Below are 23,034 nucleotides of genomic sequence, written 5' to 3'. Positions count from 1 at the left end.
ATTAATTATACATATTAGGTTATGCCATGTCATGTCTTATCTTGTCACACTATGCTATACGATGATATTTAATATATAATATGTACATATTCAAATCAATTAAAATTAATTACTAATTTTATACTTTTGTGCCTGGATAGAAGTTACGTAAACAAAAATAATAATAATAATTATAAGTAGTTCTAGCTCTAAAGGTATGTGAATTTTATCGGGGAAAAATGTACATGAAATATACGTAGTGTTTGCTTTGGCAGCATATAAAATAAAACTGGAATGATACAGAGAAGATTAGTATGGCCTCTGTGCACAGATGACACACAAATTCTTGGAGCCTTCCACATTTTTAAAGTCTTTTATTTTAGGACCGATTCTGCATAACATCAAACAAGAATATAAACATATGCAGAAGAGGAGACACTTAGAAAGTAACTTCCCAAACAAGATCCTTGCTGTTCTTCTGATACACAGCCACAATCATGTCTCCTCAGTGGACCAGCTTCTCCAAGCACTTCATCTGCAGCATCATCACCATCAAAAAAAGAACAGCCCCTATTTCCTCTAAGGCAGGTTGGGATAATCTGTTAATGTTGCTGAAATAATGTGAAGAGGTTGGTGAAGAGTATGGAGAAAGATTCACCACAAAACTCACAGAACCATATGATACACAGTGAAATTTATACATGATCAGGTAATGTGATGATATAGAGAACAGCCTGTCAATTAGGTTTCATGAAACATGCTTCCTGCATTTGTGGGCTGCCCAGCTCCCTATCCAGTTGTTACAATTGGTCCCAGTTAAGACTTGCAACAATACCACACTTCACTCTTCCCACTGTGGACACAGGCCATACCAAATCTTTGATGTTGGCAACAACTCTTAGACAGCAACTGGTTTGGGAGTTCTACCCAATGTCACTAGAACCTGGACATGGACTGTTGCAACTTGTATTAATATCAGTGGCCTCATTTGCTATTTCATTACAATTTGGTTCTAGAAAATGCCTCTTATTGATTGTGCAAATAAAAATATAGAATGATACTTTGGATTGAAGTTAGTATGATTTTAACAACTATGCACCACAACCAAGTTATAACCTGTCATTAATAACTTAGAATGTAATCCCAGGACAATTAAGAAAACAGTCTACGATACTATGTGTAAAATAGTGAAGAAGAAGAGAATTTCTATATTCTAGGACTTTGGGGGATATTAAGAACGGGTATATGTCATTTCTTGTTTTTGTAGTTTTTATTTATTCTATCAGTATTTAACAAATGTTTATTGTTGCATTTTTTCAGTGTATCATTTTATTGCCTTTTTAGCACTGGAATTTAGTTGGAAAAAAACATTTACTTCTAAAAATGTGCATATAAAGAATAAATATATACACAATATATTTGAGGTCATTAAATACCTGGTAGTTAGAGATAACAAGCACTAGAAACTAGGGGAGCAAAAAGGCCTGTTTTGAGTGGAGTCTTAAAGGATGTGAGGGATTCTATCTGGCAAAGGTGAGGAACAAATGCATTCAGGCTTTGGAAATGTCCAGTGCAAAGACACAAGGTTGATATTTTAAGTATTGTGTGTGGGGGACAGAATACCAACTTAGCTGATACTACTGGACCAGTTTGACTTGAACGTAGATGAGGACAAAAAGATAGATTGAAATCATGCTGTGAAGGCTTTTAGATGCCAGACAATGGAAAGCATTTTTTTCCAAGAGGCAATAGTGAACTATTGGAGTTTGCTGAATAAGGAAAATGACATCCTCAGATTTGAGTTTAAAGAAAACCTCTTTTGCATTTGTATGGAGGATTTGTATGGAGGATTTGTATGGAGGAAAAGTGAGATCCTTGAGGCAGTAACAGCAATTACTATAGGAAATCATTGTAGTAGTCCAAACAAAGGATGGTAAGGAACTGAACAAAGTTAGTGGCTGTGAGGAAAAGCAAGAAAGGAACAGATCTGAGAAATGTAGAGATAAAAATTATAGTATTTGGCAATTAATTGTATATGTGAGGTGAAAGAAAGCAAGCATTCAAGGATAACATCCAAGTTACAATCTTAGGAAACTAAAAGATGAGTCCTTGAAAGAAATAATGAAATTCTCTAAAAAGATAGGTTTTTGTGAAAAGTTAAAGGGTTCCTTTATGGCTTTGTTAACCTAGAAATGACAATGGGGTGCCTGGTTTTAAATGTGTGATAGGGAGTTGGTGAGATAAGACTAGAGCTCAAGATAGGTATTGCAGCTGAAAATATGTAATTCTGAATCATTTGTATAAAGATACAAATTAAATCCATGGCATCTAATTAGGTCCCTCCAAAAGAAAGTAGAGAGAAACAAAAGAGAATAAAGCCCTAGATATAACCTTAGGGAACAAACAGATTTGGCAGTTTTGATATAAGTAACTAGGAAGTAAAAGGTATTAGAGGGAGTGGTAAGCAGAGTAGAAGAAAAGCACAAGAGAGTATCATCATGAAAACCTAGAGAAGAAGAGGCAAGATGGCAGAAAGAAGAGAGGAAGTTGCCTCAGCTCTCCCTACTTTCCCTTGGAAAGAATTCTAAGTTAACCCTCTAAACAGATTCTTGAGTGACAGAACCTACAAAAAGACAGAGTGAAACAATTTTCCTGCTTAAGATAACTTAGGACTTCAGGAAAGGCCAGTCTCACTCAAAAAAAAGGGGAGGTCAGCCCAGGACAGATGGTGTCTGGGTGAGCCAGTGGGAAGCTCTTACACACAGCACAGATCATCAACTGAGGTCCCATAATCCAACTTCAGCAGGCCAGTGGAAAAGCAGGCCAGGCGTGAAGCCTCCAGCCCTAACCTAGAAAGCAAATTGTAAGCTGTGGAGTCCAAGCAATAAAAGGAGCAATTAGGCCAGGTCACCCCAGTGCAGTAAGAAAGGCACCAGCACCTGAGGCCCCAGTGCATAAAGCCAATGACCAGGTCCCTGGCCTCAAGCACAACAAGCTTGGGATAATGTTCCCTGTGCATCAGGATCAGAACCCAACTTTAAAAGTCACAGAATAGGCCAAAAATGAATAAGAAGCAAAAAAAGAGCCTTAGCCATAGGAAGCTACAATGGTGAAAGGGAAATTCAAAACACAAACTCAGGAAAAGAGAACATTGTCAAAATGCCTATACGTGAAACCTGAAAGGGGAAGATGAATTGGTCTTAGGCTCAAAAAACCTTGGAAGAGCTTAAAAAGGGTCTCAAAAGTCAAATAAGAGAGGTAGAAGAACAATTGGGAAAATAAATGAGAGGTATGCAAGAAAGAGTCAACAGTTTGTAAAAGGAAGGAGTACAAAAACTGAATGAAAAAAACAATTCTTTAAAAAATAAAATAGATAAAATGGGAAAAAAAAGAACTGTGGAAGAAAACAATTCCTTAATAAGTAGAATTGACCAAAAGGAAAAGAGAATACAAAATTTAGCTGAAGAAAATAATTCCTTAAATATTAGGATAGGAAAGTGGAAGTTAATGACTGTATGAGACATTAAGAATTAATCAAAAAAAACCCAAAGAAAAAAAATAGAAGAAAATGTAAAGTTTCTCCTTGGAAAAGCAACTGACCTGGACAATAGAACCAGGAGAGACAATTTAAGAATTATTGGACTACCTAAAGGTAATGATCAAAAAACAAAATCATCATCAACAGCATATTTCAAGAAATCATCAGGGAAAATTGCTCTGATATCCTACAACCAGAGCGTAAAATACCTATTGAAAGAATTCACTAAATATCTCCTGAAAAACATCCCCAAAAGAATACTCCAAGGAATACTCTAGCCAAATAGCAGAATTATTGGATTAAGTAGAAAATGCTGTAAGTAACCAGAAAGAACCAATCCTAATATTAAGGTATCATAGCCAGGATTATACAAGACTTAGCAGCCTCTACATTAAAGAAATAGAGTTCTTGGAATATGATATCATGGAATGCCAAGAATCAACTACCCTGAAGAATTGAGCGTAATCTTTCAGGGTAAAAGATAGATACTCAATGAAATAGGGGAATTTCAACATTCCTGATGAAAAAAATAAACAGAAACGAATATAAATTTTGACTTAAGAGAAGTTTTAAAAAGTATACAGGAAAGAAAAAAAAATGTTACTCAGTAAGGTTAAACTGTTTGCATCCCTATATAGGAAGATGGTACTTTTAACTCTTGAGAAAATTTTCTGTATTAGGGCAGTTAAAAGGGATACACATGGACAGAGCATGTGGATATAAGTTGATATTGATTTGATGATATAAAAATTAAGGGCTGGAAACAATAATTCTACTGGGAGAAAAGGAAAGGAAGAGGAAGAATAAGGTAAATTATGTCACATGAATATGTGCAAAAGACCTATTAGAGTAGAGGGAAAGGAGAGAGGGGCCATGAACAGTGTTTCAACTTGACTCTCTTCAGAATTGCCTCAAAGAGAGAAGAACATACACACAGTACAGTACATATATTTATTTTACCCTATAAGGAAGTAATAGGGGAAAGGGAAAAGAAAAGGGAGGGGAGCTCTTAGAAAAGAGGATAAATTGAGGGAGGTGGTGGTCACAAGCAAAACACTGCTGAGGAAGGAAAGAAAGAAGAGAGAGAAAAGAGAGAGAAAGGTATAAATGGAGGGTGCAGAATGGATGGAGGGAAATGCACAATTAGTAATAATGACTGTGAATGTAAATGGGATGAACCCTCCAGTAAAACGAGAGTGGATAGTGCAGTGGCTTAAAAACAGTGTCTTACAATATGTTTGCTAAAAGAAACATTTCTTAAGCAGAGAGATACACACAGAGTAAAGGTAAAAGGCTGGAGCAGAATGTATCATGCTTCAGATGAAGCAAAAAGAAAATAGCAGGGCTAGTACTCTTCACCTCAGACAAATTGAAAGCAAAAATAGACTGATAAAAAGATATAAAGAAGGAAAATATGGCTTCCTAAAAGGTATGATAGACAATGGAGTAATATTAATACTACACATATATGCATCAAGTAGTATAATATCCACATTCTTAGAGAAGAAGTTAAGGGAGTTACAATAAGAAATAGACAGCAAAGCTATATTAGTGGGGGACATTACCTCCCGCTCTTAGAATTAGATAAATCTAACCACAAAATAAACAAGAAAGAAGTTAAGGAGGTGAAGAGAATTTTAGAAAAGTTAGATATGGTAGACTTCTGGAGAAAATTAAATGGCCATAGGAAAAAATATACCTTTTTTCTCAGAGGTACATGGAAACTGTGCAAATATTTACCATGTATAAGGGTATAAAAACCTCACAACCAAAGGCAAAAAGACATATTAAATGAATCCTTTTGAGATCATGATGTAATAAAATTATTTGTGTCAAAGGGAAATGGAAAAATAAACCAAAATTTATTTGAAAACAAATAATCGAATCATGAAGAATAAGTTTGTCAAACAATAATTCATAGAAAAAATAAATAATTTCATCACAAAAGAATGACAATAAAGATACAACAAACTAAAACTGGTGGGAGGTAGCCAAAGCAGTTCTCCGGGGAAATTTTATGTCTCTAAACACTTACATGACCAAAATAAAATAAAAAAAGAAGAGATCAATGAACTGGAAATGCTACTAGGAAATTTAGAAAAGGAACAACTTATAAATCCCCAATTAAACACCAAATTTGAAATTCTGAAAATCAAAGGAGAGTTTAATAAAATTGAAAGTAAGAAAACTGTTGAACTAGTAAAAAATCTAAGGCCTAGTTTTACAAAAAAAAATAAAATTGATAAACATTTGGTTAACTTGATTAAAAAAAGAAAGAAAACCAATGTAAGTATCAAAAATTTTGTGTGAATTCACCACCAATGAAGAGGAAATTAAAACAATAATTAGGAACTATTTTGACCAACTATATGCCAATACATCTGATAATCTAAGTGAATTGGAAGAATTTTTATATAAATGTTAATTGGCTGGATTAACAGAAGAGGAAACAAAATAGTTAATTAACACCATTTTTATAAAAATAAATTGAACAAGCCATTAATGAGCTCCCTAAAGGGGAAAAAATAATTGCCAGGACCAGATGGATTTCCAAGGGAATTCTGTCAAAAATTGAAAGAACAATTAATTCAAATACTATGCAAGCTATTTGGAAAAATAAGCAAAGAAAGAGTCCTAAGAAATTATTTTTATGTCAGAAATATGGTTGTTATACCTAAACCAAGAAAAGCCAAAGCACAGAAAGAAAATTATAGACCCATTTCCCTAATGAAGAGAAACACAATTTTTTAAATAAAATGTTAGCAAGGAGATTACAGCAATTTATCTCAAAGATAATACATTATCAGCAGTTGGGATCTATACCAGGAATGCAGCACTGTTTTAGTATTAGGAAAATTATCAGCATAATTGACTACATCAATGACAAATCTAAAAAGAACCTTAAGATTGTCTTAATAAATGCAGGAAAAGCTTCCGACAAAATACAGCATCTATCACTATTAAAAAACAAAACACTAGAAAGCATAGTAATAAATGAAATTTTCCTCAAAATGAGGACCATCAGCAAGCATTATATATAATGGGGATATACTAAAAACTTTTCCAGTCAGATGAGGGATGAAAAAAAGAGGCCCATTATCATCATTATTATTCAGTATATACTAGAGTGGGGTGGAGCCAAGATGACAGTTGGAAAGCAGGGACTAGCTTGAGCTCCCCACCGAGTCCCTCCAAAAACCTATAAAAAATGTCTCTGAACCAATTCTAGAACGGCAGAACCCACAAAACAGCAGAGGGAAGCAGGGCTCCAGCCCAGGACAGCCTGGGTGGTCTCAGGGTGAGATCTATCCCGCACGGAGCTGGGAGCAGAGCAGAGTGGAGTGGAGCAAAGCCCAGCATGAGCGGAGTGGAACAAACAGACCAGGAGTCGGGTGGAGCATGCCCTAGCACCCTGAATCAGTGAGCTGCAGCAGTTACCTGACTTCTCAACACACAAACACCAAAGACAACAGAGAAGGTTAGTGGGAAAAGCTGCGGGAGTGGAAGGAGTTCGCAGTTGGGCCACTGCCCCTGGGGCAGTGGAGGTGGGGCAGCTACAGAAGTACAGCTGCAGTTGCTTCCGGCCCCAGGCCCACCTGGTGGGAGGAATTAAGTGGCAGATCAGAGCAGGAGTGAAGAGCCTGCTGAAGATCTAAGTCCAGTCCGGGGTGGGGGTTCTTGGGGAAGGAGGAGTGCTGGTGTGGCAGAGCTGGCGCATCCACCCAGGCATGGAACATAGTTCTCTAAACTCTACAAGCAGTCATACCCCACTGAAAAACTCAAGGGCCAGGTTAGTTGTTTGGGAATATGGCCAGGCAGCAAAAACACACCCAGATTCAGTCTCAGACTTTGGATTCTTTCTTTGGTGACAAAGAAGACCAAAACATACAGCCTAAAGAAGTCAACAAAGTGCAGGAGCCTACACCAAAAGCGTCCAAGAAAAACATGAACTGGTCCCAGGCCATGAAAGAGCTCAAAAATGATTTGGAAAAGCAAGTTAGAGAAGTAGAGGAAAAATTGGGAAGAGAAATGAGAAGGATGTGAGAAAACCATGAAAAACAAGTCAATGACTTGCTAAAGGAGACCCAAAAAAATACTGAAAAATACACTGAAGAAAACAACACCTTAAAAAATAGACTAACTCAAATGGCAAAAGAGCTCCAAAAAGCCAATGAGGAGAAGAATGCCTTGAAAGGCAGAATTAGTAAAATGGAAAAGGAGGTCCAAAAGACCACTGAAGAAAATACTCCCTTAAAAATGAGATTGGAGCAAGTGGAAACTAGTGACTTAAAGAGAAATCAAGATATTTGGAAGGAATGAAAAATGGAAGACAATGTGAAATATCTCATTGGAAAAACCACTGACCTGGAAAATAGATACAGGAGAGATAATTTAAAAATTATTGGACTACCTGAAAGCCATGATCAAAAAAAGAGCCTAGATATCAACTTTCAAGAAATTATCAAGGAGAACTGCCCTTATATTCTAGAGCCACAGGGCAAAATAGAAATTAAAAGAATACACCAATCACCTCCTCAAATAGATCCCAAAAACTAATCTCCTAGGAATATTGTTGCCAAATTCCAGAGCTCCCGGATCAAGGAGGAAATATTGCAAGCAGCCAGAAAGAAACAATTTGAGTAGTGTGGAAACACAATCAGAATGACCCAAGATCTGGCAGCTTCTACATTAAGACATCGAAGGGCTTGGAATATGATATTCTGGAGGTCAATGGAGCTAGGATTAAAACCTAGAATCACCTACCCAGCAAAACTGAGTATCATGCTCCAAGGCAAAATATGGATTTTCAATAAAATAGAGGACTTTCAAGCTTTCTCAGTGAAAAGACCAGAGCTGAATAGAAAATTTGTTTTTCAAACACAAGAATCAAGAGAAGCATGAAAAGGTAATCAAGAAAAAGAACAAGAGGCTCAGATTCAATCTAATTCAGTAGGTTGAATCTGGCCCGCTTGTGAAAACAGGTGTCACAAAGGGGGGGATTTCTTAAGGCAGCCCATTGTGGTGAATCCCTAATAACTTTCTCTTTTCCCTTGGCTGAGAAGGCTTGAGTCGAATTCTTTCGGCAGGACCCGGTGCATCAATATTTTGGGGTGTCCAGCACCCCTCAACTTTTTACCTCTTCTTTTATGGTGCGTTGGCCAGGAACAACTCTCAAGTTCTTCTCCAGCCAAGACTGGAAGGTAAGCCTCTCCCTAACTCAAACACTTTCTCGCTCTCCAAGCATTTTGGAAGTGCTTTTCAGGCCTGACTTCCCAGGTCCCCAGTAAGTCAGACAGCTGCTCGCTGTCTCGGACTCAGCCTGACGCTCTCAGGCTCTCGGTCCAGTCGTTTATGTTTGAGGCCATGGACCTGGGCACACCTTCTGAAGCATAGAGGAAAAGGACGAATGCCCTATCCAGAAGTGCGCCCCCAATTTTCCCAATTCTCTCAGCGCTAGGGAATGGGAAAATCTCAGGTACCTTTTTGTGTTTGTTTTTTCCTGTCTTGCTTTGTGCCTTTTTGAGGCTTACTCCCAGGTCCTCCTTGCAGAGGAAGGGACTTCCAGCCCCCTGGGCTCACAATGAGTCAGTTCTCCTCAATCCCCAAAAATTCACCCATAGGCTGTCTTTTACAAAATTGGAAAAAAATTAAGTTCTCTAAAGAACTTAAAAGGAAAAAGCTGGTATACCTTTGCAATATTGCTTGGCCACAATATCGCCTAGAAGACCATGAAGAGTGGCCTATTTTTGGGACTTTACACTATAATACTCTTTTACAGTTAGAATTATATTGTCATCGAGGATGAAAATGGACAGAAATTCCTTACATAATGACCTTCGTGGAGCTCTCTCAGAACCCTGTTCTCAGAAAAGATTGTAAGATGCTCATAGCTAGAGCCCCCCCCCCACAAAGGGGCAATGGGGGTCAACAGGACATTTTGGATAACCCCTTCCTTATGGCCCCCAAGGCTTCATCCCCAGCCCCTCCTCCTGTTCCCCAACCTCCCTGGAGCACCCTTGTTTCCTGTGCTCCCCCTTCCGTGGCCATCCCCTCTTTCTCTTGGTTTCCTGTAGTGCAACCCTCCTCTTTTCCTGCCTCCTTCACAGTCCAAGTCTCCTACCCTGCATCTCCTCCCATGGCCCCTGCCCCCTTGGTGACCCCTGCTCAAGTCCCAGCCAAGGGTATGGTTGAGGTGTCTCCCTCTGTGGCCCCTTCCCCTGAAGGGACCCCTACTTAGGTTCTGGCCTCATGGCCTGCCCCTATTTCAGGCCCTGCAGTATCTACCACCATGGGCCCTACCCCCGAGGCAATCCCTACTCAGGTTCCAGCCTCGGGCCCTGCCCACATGGCAGTACCTCCTCCCCTGGGCCCTCTCTCTGAGGTGGCTCCCACTCAGGTCTCTTTGGTATCTCCCTCTCTGACCCCTACCCCTTCTCAGGTACTAGCTGATCTTCTCCCTTGCCAGCCAGATGCCCTGGCCTTGCAGTCTAATATACCTCAGCCCCAAGCTCCAGGACCCACAGCACCTTCAAGGCTTTTTCCCCTGAGGGAAATGCCTGCCTCCCCTGCTGGGACAAGGAGAGTGCATGTTCCATTCTCCATTTCAGATCTCCTTCAAATTAAAGAAAAACTGGGGAGATACTCAGAAGATTCCACTAAGTTTAATGAGGGTTTTAGGGATCTGTCCCTACAATTTGAACTTTCTTGGTGTGATTTGCATATCCTTTTCTCTACCTGTTGTACCACTGAGGAGAAGAGGAGAATATGGGAACATGCCCAAAAAATTTGGGGATCGTTTGGCTAGTAATAACCCAATAAAATACCCCCCAGGTACAGCTGCTGTTCCCACTCATGACCCAGGATGGAATTATCAAAGGAGTGAGGATAGAGAAAAGAGAGACCATATGGTAATTTGCCTGATAGAAGGCCTAAGAACTGCATTTCAAAAGCAAATAAATTTTCAAAAAATCAGGGAAGTTACTCAGGGAGAAAAGGAAAACCCTGCCCTTTTCCAGGCCCGGCTAGTAGAAGCTATTAAGAAGTATACTAATTTGGATCCTGATTTTATTGAAGGGGCGGCAATACTTAACATGTATTTCATCTGTCGGTCTGCCCCAGATATTAGGAGGAAACTGCAGAAATTGGCAATGGGACCCCAAACACCTCAGGTCCAATTGCTGGAGACAGCCTTTGCAGTCTTCAACAACAGAGACCTGGTTGCAGCAGAGGAAAGAAAACGCAGGGAAAGAGCTAGAGACAGAGAACACACTCAATTCTTGGCTGTTGCCATGGCCAGGAAAAGACCCAAGGAGCACCCCTCCAGGGAACCCCCTTGGAAGCCCATTGGCTTGGGCAGTGGGGAAACCTGCTTTCGATGCCACAAGGAGGGTCACTGGTCTAAGGAGTGCCCCTCTAGGGCGTCCCCCTGGAAGAAGCCTCCAGGATCCAGGCCTCTAGGACCGTGCCCAGCATGTAACCAGGAGGGACATTGGAGGTATCCCCGAGGCTGGAAAAGTGGTAGAGCCTCCTCCCAGTACCCTGTCCTCCAGTCTTCTCAAGACTCAGAAGGAGGGGAAAGCCTGGGGCTTGGCTGTGCTCCCACTTTCTCCACCTCTCTCACGGAGACCTGGGCAAAATCGAGGCAGAAGGTAAGGTTACCCACTTTATCACGGCTATGTTCTCTTGCCTTAACTAGTGGCTCTTGCCCCACATGCCCCTCAACCCATCAGGTCATGGGCATCAAGGATCTGTTGTCTGAACACTCCTTCTCTGGCCCTGTCCCCTTGTTGGGAAGGGACCTGATGGTGAAATTGGGAAGCCAATTTTCTCTAGTTAAACCTCATAACTCCCTTTTCCCTCTGTTTACCAGACCTCCCCATGTTCCCTCAGAGGTGTGGGAGAAGGTTGAGCCAATTATTTGGGATGAGGGAATTCCTGGGCAAGCTACTTCTGCCACCCCAGCCATAGTTCCCCTCCATAGCCTTCAATATCCAACTAAGCCCAAGGCTTGGGAGGGACTGCAACCATTAATTGCCACTCAAGGCCCTGACTCACTCCCTCTAGAGTGGGGCCCCTACCCAGCACAAGATTTTGGGACTTTGAAAACTAAACTGACCACCACTCCAGCATTAGCTCTACCCAATCTAGAAAAACCTTTCACTCTCTATGTTGATGAAAGGAGAGGACAGGCGTTGGGAGTCCTAACCCAGGCTTTAGGAGCTGACCCCAGACCTGTCGCCTATTTTTCAAAGCAGTTAGACTCTGTGGCTCCTGGATGGCCTGCATGCCTCAGGGCCTTAGCTGCTACAGCCACTCTAATTGAGGAAGCTTCTAAACCTCTAGCAGACCAGCCCTTAGGAGCTCTGACTCCCCATCAAGTTCAGAGCATCCTAGAAGCAGATGGCCACCAGTGGCTGGCTAACCACAGGCTCACCACATATCAAACCTTGCTCTTAGATACCCCCGACCTAATTTGGATGTACTACACACTCATGAACCCCGAAGCCGTGTGGTACACAGAACAAGTGATTAGGGGAGCTAGGTATGAAATAGTCATCTTTAATTCCCATCAGGGATATTGTCCTTTCTCTGTACTCCTATTCTGTCTGTTTTGTTTGTTTAACCTCCTTGTCAGGTTTGTGTCCTCCAGGCTCCAAGCCATCAACTTCCAGATGACTGCTCAGACCTTGTACCCCTTGAACTGGACCCACCGAGACCCCTTGAACTGGACCCATCAAGCCAGGAACAGATCTACACCCCTTGCCAGCAGGAAGCAGTTTCAGAAGCTGAGATCTTCGTCCCTGACCTCAAAAGAATTTGGGTCCTATTTGTTTGAGGGGGGAATGATGAGGGCACAGTCTCTGGGAACCCCCTTGAATCTGGAATACAGTCTCTGGGAGCCCCCTTGAACTGTCCTTGAATCTTCCAACTGGATCTGGCCTTCCCCTAAGGCCACAAGCCTCACATTATCATTAGGCCCAAATCTCTACCTAGCCTCACCCTTTGTTGTCCAGCTGCTTCCCCAGCCTTGATGTATCAGTATCCATGCCTTCAGCTACTTCCCACCCTTAATCCCATTACCTCACCTTGCCCTCCTTGGACTTCCCCTCAAGACCCTCCCTAAACCCCTCCTCCAGTCACCCCAGACCACCCCTCAATCCCTCCTACAATCTTTGGGTATATAATCTCCATCTTGCCTCCATGAAGGTGCTCAGATTCAATCTAATTCAGTAGGTTGAATCTGGCCCACTTGTGAAAACAGGTGTCACAAAGGGGGGGATTTCTTAAGGCAGCCCATTGTGGTGAATCCCTAATAAACTTTGTCTTTTCCCTTGGAAAAAAAAAAGAAAAAGAACAAGAAGAAGAAATTGCAAGGGACTTACTAAAGTTGAACTGCTTTGTTTACATTCCTACATGGAAAGATGACGTGTATGATTCATGAGACCTCAGTATTAGGGTAGTTGAAGGGAATATGTGTTACGGGCTCCCGAAGTCTCGCAACTATACTCGGGGTTCCCCCCAAGCCCCAGGCCTTTGCCTAGCAAAGGACCTGTTCTTGCAGACAATGAATGGGGCGGGAGCTGAAAGATGCTGAATGACTCCGTTCATTATTTCAGCAAGCAGTACTTTTATATCTTTAGTGACGCAGGTACATTCTTTGGTTACCTGGGTGAAGGATAGGTAAAAATCAATACACCCGAGTAATAAGACAGCCCCGACTCTGCCTACTCTCCTCCCCTTCTCTTCCCGAGCTAACCCGAAGCTCCCTGCGGGGCAGGCAGTCCAGGCAAAGAACCAGAAACTCCAGGTGCTCTGGCAAGCCCAGACAGAGAGCCGGAAGTTCCATGTGGTCAAGCAGGTCCGGGCAAAGACCTGAAATTGCTAGGGAGGCAACAAAGGTGGGACCCCTCCTCCTGGCTCCACCCATATCTCAAAGCCCTGAGTTTATCTCAGCAGGCCTCTGGTCCTGGAAGTCCGAGGAGGACAGGGCTCAGCTCTAACTCGGCCCCTGACATCTATGCATATATATATATATATATATATATATGTATATATATAAATGAATGTGTGTATGTATATATGTATATGTATATATATATATATATATATATATATATATATATGGAGAGAGAGAGAGAGAGAGAGAGAGAGAGAGAGAGAGAGAGAGAGAGAGCGGGCACAGGGTGAATTGAAGATGAAGGGAAGATATCTAAAAGAAATAAAATAAAATTATGGGATGAGAGAGGAATATATTGAGAGAGGGATATAGGGAGAGATAGAATGGGGTGGATTATCTTGCTTAAAGGTGGCAAGAGGAAGCAGTTCTGTGGGAGGAGGGGAGAGGGCAGGTGAGAGGGGAAGGAGTGAATCTTGCTCTCATCAGATTTGGCCTGAGGAGGGAATACCATACATACTCAATTGGGTATCTTACCCCACAGGAAAGAAGAGGGAAGAAGATTTAAAAAAAAGGGGAGATGAAGGAGGGGAGGGAAGATGGGGGAGAAGGTAATCAAAAACAAACACTTTCGAAATGGGACGGGGTCAAGGGAGAAAATTCAATAAAGGGGGATGGGTTGGGAAGGAGCAAAACTACACATGAATCTTTCAAAACATGAGTATTGTGGAAGGGTTATACATAATGATACACATGTGGCCTATGTTGAAGTGCTTGACTTCTCAGGGAGGGTGAGTGGGAAGGGAAGAGGGGAGAGAATTTGGAACTCAAAGTTTTAAAAACAGATGTTCAAAAACAAACAAAAAAATGTTTTTGCATGCAACTAGAAAATAAGATACACAGGCAATGGGGCATAGTAATTTATCTTGCCTTACAAGAAAGGAAGGGAAAAGGGGATGGGAGAGGAGTGGGGTGACAGAAGGGAGGGCTGACTGGGGAACAGGGCAACCAGAATATACACCATCTTGGAGTGGGGGGGAGGGTAGAAATGGGGAGGGGAGAGAATTTGTAATTCAAACTCTTGTGAAAATCAATGCTGAAAACTAAATATATTAAATAAATAAATAAATGAAAATGAATACATATATATATATATATATATACTAGAAATGTTAGTTTGTTTTTTTCAATAGGAGAAGAGTAACAAATTTTTAGAATCAGAATAAGCAGTGAGGAAACAGCCATCACTCTTTGCAGATAGTATGATGGTGTAAAGGCAATCAGTAAATAAGAAGATCTGTCCCACCCATTTGAATAAGCTTGGACAGGGAGGGCAGGGAAGGGGCTCTCAGCGTCCTAGGGGAGAATGGCTAAGACTGGAGCAAATGGTACACACCTGAATTCTGGTCGTTCAGATGACGTTCTAGTCGATGGGATGACATCTGGTGACTATATAAAAAGAGAGAACACAGCTTGGAGATTGAGAAAAAGTGGAGAAAAAGGAGAAGGAGAAGCAGCACAGAGGCAGTGGCAGCAACAGGCGCTACTAAAAGCAGGATTGACCCTCGTGCAGACTGAAGAGTGCTGAACGAGGGCTTGAGAGCAGTGGGTAAACTTCTTACTGAAGGGCCCTAGCATTGGGGGGAAACACCAATATGGCTTGGCTTGCTGCCATAATATTTTTCTGTAACCTCCTGTTCACTATTGTGGGATGGGCATATGGGTTTTGAAAGCTTCTTGTTAGGATATGAAATTGGGGACACTGGTCCGTGGGTCTGCTATTTTGGAGCTTGAAAGTTGCTTTAACTCCTCTGCCTTCTACTTAGAGAATTCCTTATATCCTGTGATTCTGGACCATTCAGGCATATTCATGATTTTCTTTCAAATCATGAGTTCTGCCTTAATGGTATAGACGGTAAACCCAGAGAATCCTAGACAATCAACTAAAAACCTACTTGAAATCATTAACAACTTTAGCAAAGTTGCAAGCTACAATATAGACCATGTAAATCATTGGCATTCCTAAATATTACTAAAAAAGCCCAGCAGTGAGACATAGAAAGAGAAATCCCGTTTAAATAGCTGTAAACAATATAAGATATTAAGGAATCTACCTGTCAATACAAACCCAGGAACTATTTGAACACAATTACAAAACACTTTTCAAACAAATAAGTCTAAATCTAAATGACTAGAATAGTATTAATTACTCGTGGATGGGTCAAGCTAATATAATATAACAGAAGCCTGGATTATGCCTTATTACTGTAATGATAAATTATGACATTCCTGGTATTTAATTTTGGAATGAACTACTTACTTATCCTATTTCGCCTTTTAGTTTTTCGAGGCAGAAGATTAAATTGTTGTGTTAAAGAGACAAATGATGAAAGCTCATTGGTTTCTTAATGAGAAAACAGTGACATGATTCCCAGGTCTAACACTTCATTTATATATGTAGAGTTTGAGCAAGTCACTCAACCTCTCAGAGCTTCAGTCTCTTTAATTGTAAAATTAGTACAATCTATGAGTAATACAGATTGTACAACAATTCAATGTTAGCTTCTGGATAATGAAAAGAAGAGTTTTGGAGCCAGCTTCTAGTCATGCATGACTTAGGGATTAAAGACTCACAATATGTTACACCAAAATTACTACATTGGCTGCTGAGCCATAGGAGCTAATGACTCAGTGATTTCATAATTTAAATCAAAAGATATTTATTAATTGGTTACCATGTGCCAAGCTCTGATTTAAATACTGAGTTTACAATAAAAGGCAAAAAGAGTTTCTATCCTTAAGGAGCTCACAGTCTAATGGGGGTACAAAATCCATTAAATAGAAAGAATCAAGTTACCACTCCATGTCTCACTTCTATTCTGGTTCCCTGCATAAATGGTTTTGGGAAACCCTACAGGAACACCTCATTATCTTAACCTGACCTCCATGTGTCTGCTTTGTCATAAAGATGTCTTATCCCTGTCTTTGATCTTCATACATGGTACCCAGTTACATTCCTTTTATTTTATATTTGTTATTTTAAAGGAACTTTTTAGAAAATTATAAAAAAATATTTAAAATAACATATTACATTCATTTTTTTTAAATTTTGAGTTCCAAATTCTCTCTTCCCTCTCTCCCCTCATCTCTCCTGGAGAAGGCAAACAATCGAAAGTGATTATATCTGTGCAGTAACGCAAAACAGATTTCCCTATTAGGCATGTTACAAAACAAAGAGACCAAAAAATGAAAGAAAGAAAGAAAGTTTTTAAAAAAGTATGCTTTGATCTGCATTTGGATTCTATCAGATCTTTCTCCAGAGGTGGGTAAGCATTTTTTATCATAAGTCCTTAAAATTGTTTTGGATCATTATATTTCTGAGAATAGCGAAGTCAATCACAATTGGTCGTTTTATAATAATGCTGTTTTACAGCAATATTGTTGTCTACAATGTCCTCATGGTTCTGCCACATAATTTTAAATAAGTTCATGTAAGTATTTCCAGGTTTTTTGGGAAAGTATCCTGTTCATCATTTCTTATAAATTGGTTACCATGGTAACCATCACAATAATATACCACAACTTAATCAGCCATTGCTCAATTGATGTGCATCCCCTCAATTTCTAATTCTTTGCTACTTTGCTACTTTTTGTACCTACAGGCCCTTTTCTGTATCTTTTTAATCACTTTGGGATATAGATCTAGTAGTGGTATTGCTGAATTAAAGGGTATGCACAGTTTTATAGTCCTTTGGGCATAGTTTTAAATTTCTCCCCAGAAAGTATGTTCTGTGATGTCAAGGAAGTCCACCTATTAGCAGGTAGTATCAGGCAAAAGTATAAACTGAAAAAGTTCACACAGAAATTAGTGGGTGGCAAATTGAGGTAGGTTTCCTCCATTAATCAATTGAAGGAACACTTGTAGTTTTATAAATTTAAATCAGTTCTCTATATATTTAAGAAATAAGAGCTTAATCAGAAATACTTGCTGTACTTTTTCCAGTTTCCTCTGGTTTTCTTCTAGTATTGGCTGCATTGGTTTTGTTTGTGCAAAACTTTTTTTTACTTCGTATAATCAAAATTTTCTTTTTTTTTTATCCTGTAATGCTCTCTATCCTTTTATTTGGTCTTAAATTCTTCCTTTATCCATAGTTCTGACTGCTTTCCTTAAGTGGTTATATCACTAGTCAAGTCTAAATCACATACTCAATAGGACCTCTTAGGTATATGGTGTGAGGTGTTGTTCTGTACCTAGTTTCTGCTAAACTCCTTTCTAGTTTTCCCTGCAATTTTATTCAAATGGTGACCTCTTGTCCTCAAAGTTTGGATATTTATGTTTATCAAACACTAAATTACTATCTATTGTAAACCTAATCTATTCCATTGATCCATCATAATTTTTGAGCTAGTACAAGATTGTTTTGATGATTACCACTTTGTAATACATGTTGAGATCTGTTACTACTAGATGACTTTCCTTCACTTTGTTTTCATTGATTCATTTGATATTTCTGACCTTTTGTTCTAGCAAATTAATTTTGTTATAATTATTTCTAGATCTAAAAATAATTTTGTTTTTTTGATTGAATAGCACTGAATAAGTAAATTCATTTAGGTAGAATTGTCATTTATCTTGCTTTGGCTTATCCTGCCTATGAGCAAACAATATTTCTCCCATTGTTTAGATCTAATTTTATGTAAAAAATGTTTTGAGTTCATACTAGTTCCTGGGCTTGTCTTGGCAGATAGACTCCCAAGCATTTTATATTGTCTGTAGCTATTTGAAATGGAATTCTATCTCTCCCTACTGGAAGATGTTAGAAATATATAAAAAATGCTGATGATAAATATGGGTTTATTTTATATACCATAACATTGCTGAAGTTTTTATTTCAATTCATTTTAATAGATTCTCTATGATTCCTTAAATATACCACCAAATTGTCTGCAAAGAGTGATAGTTCTGTTCCTCTGTTGCCTGTTCTGACCCCTTCCCTTTTCCTTTGTTATCTTATTGCTATAGCTAACATTTCTTGTTGTCCTTAATTCTCAAAGAGTATCAAAATGACATCACTATATTAGGGTGAAGTGACAGAGTGTAAGACTGTGGCTGATCAGACCAATAAAAGTTCAGAATGCTCTACCACAGGTTGGACACAAATCATCCATGTGAACATTTGAGGTGGAGTCTCTGAATTTGCGCATCTCATATTTCTTTTGAACTACTGCAATTCTCTTTTGCTCATAAATCACAGCACTTTCTCTCATGGAGGTATGTCATGCTGGATGGTCTTTTGCCAGTGTGTCCCACCTCATGCATTCAATTCCAAAGTTCTTAAGAAAGACCTTGAGAGAGTCTTTATTTTGCTTTTTCTGACCAGATTGCGAGTACTTGTTTTATGTTAGTTCTTAATAAAATAGACTTTTAGGCAAGTTTATGTTTGTCATTCAAACAATATGGACAGCCCACTGGAGTTGACAGTTTAGTGCAAGAAAAGATTTCAGCATCTGGTACCGTATCCTGCCAAGTAATCTTCAGAATCTCCACTTCAGAGGCTGCATTGAGTGCATGATCATCTGCAAACAAAATAATAATAATAATAATAATAATAATAATAATAATAATAATAATAATAATAATAATAATATACCAACTACCCCTCCACTTTAGTCTTGGTTTGATGCCTTTTCAAATTCAGTAGCTCTGTATTTGAGAGGCTCCAAAGGAAGGTGTGGGAGATAAGAGGTATTAGGCTGCCTACCAAACTGAAGGTCAATGGAGCAATTGTACTAACCTGACTGGTGTATTCCTGTGAAACCTGGACCAGTGCCATGGCAGGAAACTCATTCACTTCCATTTGAGTTATCTTAGGAAGATTCTAAATATCATCTAGCAAGATAAAGTACCAGACACTAAAGCCCTTTCTTGAGCTAAATACAAAGAATTAAAACTCTACTACAGAGAGCACAACTCCAATGAACTGGTCACATTGTTCAAATGCCAAATGTTTGCCTAAAAGACTATTTTACGGAGAACTCACACAAAGCAGGTGCTCATATGGTGGTCAGAAGGAGTCAAACAAAGACACTCCTAAGATCTCTCTGACGAACTTTGGAACTGATTGTGAGAGATAGGATATATACTGGCAAAGGAATGCACAGCATGACAGGCCCACATCAAAGAAGGGGCTGTGCTTTATGAGTGAAACAATTTCATTAGCTCAAAGAAATGTGAGAAGTGTAAATTTAGAGAAATCTTCACTTCAAATGTTTGTATGGAGTGCCTGACTTCTGGTAGAGTCTTCTGAGTTCATATTGATATGATCAGTCATAGTTATACATACTGTACCTTGACTCCAGCATAGTGATATCGTTTTGGTCCTCTTCAAGAACAAAGGACAACAAACAACCAAACAAAATAAGTCTATTTTACGCATCATGTTTATGGTTACATACCTTATATTTTGCAAAAATAGTAACTGGAATGTAAAGAGAGAGATATAGAGAAGCTTGGAATCAAGAAGATGAAATCAAAACTCTGGCACTTACTGTCTGTGTGATCCTAAGAAAGTTACCTGGGAAAGTACCTAAGTCAGGCTCCCTAGGATTTGCTTATCAAGGCACTGAGAACTGGAAATCTGCTTTGGCAGCAGAGATTTCTATCCCAATGAAATCACGTATCCTTTGTGAGCCTGTATTTCACTAGGACACATTTGTCTCTGTTCAGGGACCAAATTAAATGTTTTTCAGCCACTTAAAATGACTGATTCCTATACAATAGATTAAATTGATTGTGCAGTACTATGGTTCTGCTATTAAGTTGTCCAAAGACACTAGAAAGATTATTTCTTGATATAGTGTTTCCAAATGTATAAACATTGCATAGATAAAGCCCATATTTGTTTTCAAATAAAACTATTGATTATGCTTAACCATCTACACATTCCAAATAATCTGGGCTTTGTATTATCTCTACTCCATCTCTTTTCACTCAGAGCTTGAGGGGAGAAAAAAAATAACATGAAGTTCAAACCATTTATACTGTCAGTTGCTTGTGCTCTACACAAAGTTTGAAATGGTAGAAAACAGAAATATGGAAACTGTGTGTGTGTATGTAAATATATACAATTTTGATCTAAAAAAATAAATAAGAGAGGGGAGATAGTATGATGTATTGTACTTACCATAGTAATAAAAGACAGATGATGTACATTCAGTATCTTGTCTCTTCTATTATTTATCTATGTGACTTTAATAATCCATTTAAGGAAAATTTTGAAGAAAGTGACTGGCCTTAAAAGCATCTTGGAGCAGATAAACCAGGTAGATTAAAGTACCAAGAAAAGTGTCATGTACCATGAAACCACAACTCTTTCTCCAAATTTCTTCTGATGATTGTCTATCCAAAATCATTATGATGTAATTTGGTGTTTAGTCACTCAAACATTTATGGTAATTTGAATAGTTTATAGAAGATAGCAAAAATGAAAGTAGATTAAGTTTCCCAAATGTTCTCTCTGTAGTTCCCCTACCTCCATCTGATCTTTTGTTGTTTTCAGTAGGTTCCCAAGCAACATATAGTAACAGCTAGAGGTAAAGGAGGAATGAGAGAGACAGACACACAGAGATTTGGGATCCTAGCCTTAGAGCATTAAGTATAACTAGAGCAAGGTTCATGACCTTTGTGTCATCGTCATTTTTCCTTCTTGTTCATTTTCTACATTCAATCAGTTAAGTATTATTTATTACTTTAATCTATCCTCTTCTGTCCACTCTTTAGCCATAGACTTCAGGAGTTTAGAACCTCTCAGGTGGATTATACAATAGTTTCACATTTGGTATAATTGTTTCAACGAATACCCTTCTTTAATCCATTCTCTAAATAGTTGCCAAATTCCTAGAACCCTGTCATCATACACACCACACCACACACACACACACACACACACACACACACACACATACATACACACTCAAATATTCTCATTGTTTTTGCCCACTCCCTCCAAGATATAAACTCTTCAGCCTGGCATTTTAATCCCTCCACAATATTCCTTATTTCATAATAATTCCTTTCTCACATTCTCCCAAGTGGTCTGCTATATGTTCCCTTTATACACCACTTTATTTTTCATTTTTCCTTTGCAAAGTGACTACATATACTTGGAATGTACATCTCCTCCTTAGCTCTGCCTAGTATAATTTCTAATTTCTTTTAAATTCACCTTAGGTTCCTTCTGCTACAAGAAACATGTCTTCATCCCTTCATCCCTCCATTTATTACACTTCTGCTACAAGAAACATGTCTTCATCCCTCCATTTATTACACTTTCCCCCTTAGAAATAGTTTATATTACTTTAAATATACTTTGTATTTATTTACCTATGCATATTTTCATTTTCCTAATATAATGTAGGTTCCTGTAGTTTATTGCTTTTTTTCTTTCTGTCCCCAGCACCTAGTACATTGCTTTGCATTAATGGTTGACCACTAAGCATTGATTTGAATGTACTTCAGAAAGTGGTACCTAGGTTTAAAATAATTTTCAGAAAATTGTTTATTTTGTTAAGAAAATAATATCCTATTGAAATGCAAAGATCATCATACCTTCTTCCCAAAAAATCTCCTTTCTAATTTTGGATTTCCAATAAACAATATTTACTTGTATAATTCCTTTCCCTTGTACTATTCATCCTAAGAAGTTCAAAGGTAGAGTGTTTTTGAGCCTAATAAAAGAAAATGTAAGCAGATAAAGATTGATTAAACTGAGCCATTTTCATTTACATGCATATGTAATTGAAGGAGAAATGGTGGGGGGGAACACAGAATTTTGTTACAAGATGGAAATGTCTGATTCTCTTTATAAATAATGTGATTTCTGTTTTGGTAAAGCAACAGTTTATATCTAGTCATAACGTGACACATTCTAAACAACCCTCCACGTAATATATAATTTTACAAAAAAAAATCATTACACAGATGGCATTCATACTTCAACTTACTAGACTGAAAATTATATTATATGTTGCTTTTCTTCTTAAAATACATCAGTTTTTAATTTTTAGAAGAACTACAATTACCCTTACAAGTAGGAATATATTAATCCTTTTATTATCAACCTTAGGCCAAGTTAATAGACCCAAGATTGACTTCTTACATCATCTAAAGTTACTGAATAACTATTCAAATTTCTTAATTTTCAGCAGCATAGACTTGGCCTGATTTAAAAAAAAATAATTAATTTTCCCATAGCTTATGAGAAATGCTAGGAGAGTAGGGTGCAAGGTTTTCTATGAGTACAAATCCCCTCACCTTACATGGAACACAGAAAATATGCTATGCATGTGTAAGTAAGGAGGATTTTGTTATACTTTTTAGAGTTTAGCTTCTCAGGATCCATGGCCATGGCAACGTCTAGCTTCCAGGTGTTAGATAATAACTCCCAGAATAGCCCTAATGATCCTAGATAGTAATTGCTAGAATTACAGTGATAGTTTTACTGAGACTGTGCAGTGAGATATGTGGTGACGTAATGTGATATTTACTACACTTTCTCTGAATGACGATATTGCTGAAATTAATCTGTGAACTTAATGTTGGCAAGATGCCTTGTCTGTTGCT

General features: G+C 38.8%; 1 non-coding gene across 1 annotated transcript; it reads left to right on the top strand.

Moving 5' to 3' along the window:
* The first annotated feature begins 242 nt into the window (after positions 1-242).
* LOC118849272 lies at positions 243-345 on the top strand. Its single transcript, XR_005010323.1, has one exon. It is a non-coding gene; the product is annotated as a U6 spliceosomal RNA (small nuclear RNA).
* Positions 346-23,034: the final 22,689 nt, after the last annotated feature.

This window comes from Trichosurus vulpecula, chromosome 4, assembly GCF_011100635.1.
Source record: "Trichosurus vulpecula isolate mTriVul1 chromosome 4, mTriVul1.pri, whole genome shotgun sequence".
Lineage (NCBI taxonomy): Eukaryota > Metazoa > Chordata > Mammalia > Diprotodontia > Phalangeridae > Trichosurus > Trichosurus vulpecula.
Note: the sequence above shows the minus strand (reverse complement) of the source record. Positions and strands in the feature narration are given on the sequence as shown.